Source organism: Montipora capricornis, chromosome 9, assembly GCF_036669925.1.
Source record: "Montipora capricornis isolate CH-2021 chromosome 9, ASM3666992v2, whole genome shotgun sequence".
In the NCBI taxonomy this organism is placed as follows: Eukaryota; Metazoa; Cnidaria; class Anthozoa; order Scleractinia; family Acroporidae; genus Montipora; species Montipora capricornis.
Window position 1 is genome coordinate 4747636 of NC_090891.1, and position 1861 is coordinate 4749496.

General features: G+C 41.3%; 1 protein-coding gene across 1 annotated transcript in view; it reads left to right on the plus strand.

Annotated features, from left to right (window-relative positions):
• The window catches only part of LOC138015433 (uncharacterized), a 68158-nt gene that overhangs the window by 1507 nt on the left and 64790 nt on the right, over nt 1-1861 (plus strand). The gene's annotated exons all lie outside the window — the stretch shown is intronic.

The window sequence follows — 1861 nt, forward strand, 5'->3', positions numbered from 1 at the left end:
TGGCCTTTAGACTATTACTTGGCCGTCGTTGTCCTGACGACGTTAAGTGACCAAGTTTGAGGTTTGGTGAAGGACCTGGCGGAATGGAGTGAAATGATCCATAACAACCAAAATGTACTAGTATCCTCTTGCCTCTTGAGTATAATGGTTCCTTCAGTTTTACTGGCGATTCTGGTTCAATTGTGTAACACCATCACCCCTTATGGCGTTTTCAAAAAGTATAAAATGAAAAATCCGGACCAACGACCGACTAGGCACTTTTTCACCACGTGGGATTATAGGAGTTTATTAGAGACGTTAAGATAGCCCGGTTCCGGGTACGGGTACGGGTAGGATTACCCGTACCCGTACTCGGTTACACGGAAGACCAATCAAACTTAAGATACACCGGGTTACACCAGGTACGATCTGAAGCAAGATGGCGGCTCAGAAGATAAGGTTGGCTATTACGATTATGTTTTATATCGTGTTTCATATGCCATCTGAACATCGTCTGAAATAAGCCGAAAACATTTTTCATCAGATTTAATTGACTTTTTTTGTCTTTCTTACAATATGCTACCAATATGCCTTAGCCTCAAAAATGGAAGAAGCCTCGTTTATTTCTATCAAACCGTTTTAATCAAGAAGTATCCTTTCAAGTCAACATAGAGTATGTAATTTGAATTTAGGTTTTTTTCATCGTGGTTCATGACCTGTTGTATTTTAAGTCAATTTTAAATGTGTGAGACTACACCTCAGTCATAGCATGTTTTGGTAAGCAGCACGACCATTTGACAAGCAAACATTTCTCCACATTTGTGCCTCAACAAAACTTTTTCGTAATCCCAAAACGCTTCAAATCAGAAGAACAATTGTTTATCCAAGAATCTGGATACTATTCTGGTCTAATAAGCAAAATAAAGACCATAAAAACTTACCCGTTTCTCCATTTTTACCGGGCGCGAACTCACGTGTAGACCACTGATTACCCCGGAAAACGTGTAGCTTTTACGGAAGGACGTGGTCACGTGATCATTTAATGAGTTCAAAATGGCGCTAGCCGTACCCGTGCCAGAAAATCGATCCGGGTAACTTAAGGTGTTTATTACATCACACACTTTCCATTTCGAACAAGTTGTATTGGAATAATTTCGAATATTGATTTTGTTAACGCGAAATTACACTTTTAGCTGGCGTTTTCATAACCGTCGTATCCGTCTTTGCTTAGGCTTCCAGTAATTGTAGCGGAACGGGCTAGTCGGTGACATTCACGACAAACGCGTTGCGAATGGCTTTTAGAATCTCTGTACGGTGGCCAATTTACATTATCAACTCCGTTGACCTCGATCCAGTTTGTCGGTTTCCGTTTTGAAGGGTCCGGCCTGTGATTGTAGCTGCAATTAAAACCTGATTTGTGGCAGTAAAAGCAAGATCGTTTGTATTTATGAAAGGCTCAATGTTCAAGAGGCTTGAAGTTGGCAGTTACTTGTAGCTTTGTTTCCAAGCTGCTACTTTTCTTGACGCCCTGGGTCTAAAAGAGAAAAGGCTGGCAAAATACCATTGGCTGTCAAAGAGGGACGACAGATATATCCGCGAAGGGATCAGCTCGTCTCGCTTCTCTCACCAATGTGTCTCCTTTCTCTCTTTTCGTTCCGTTCTCATTTCGCAGCGTGGTTTCAGATAAACAACTCGTCTCTACCTCTGAATTAACGATTATCGTTAATTTAGAAGACTGAAAGCTTGATTTGGATTATGGGAATTTTGTCATATATTTTTTTAAGAGACAAAACGAGGGGATGGATATAGGCCTCGAACCTGGTAATGTTGATTGACCCGTCACTTAACCACTTGACCACCACACCGCTAGCTGCTCAGATCT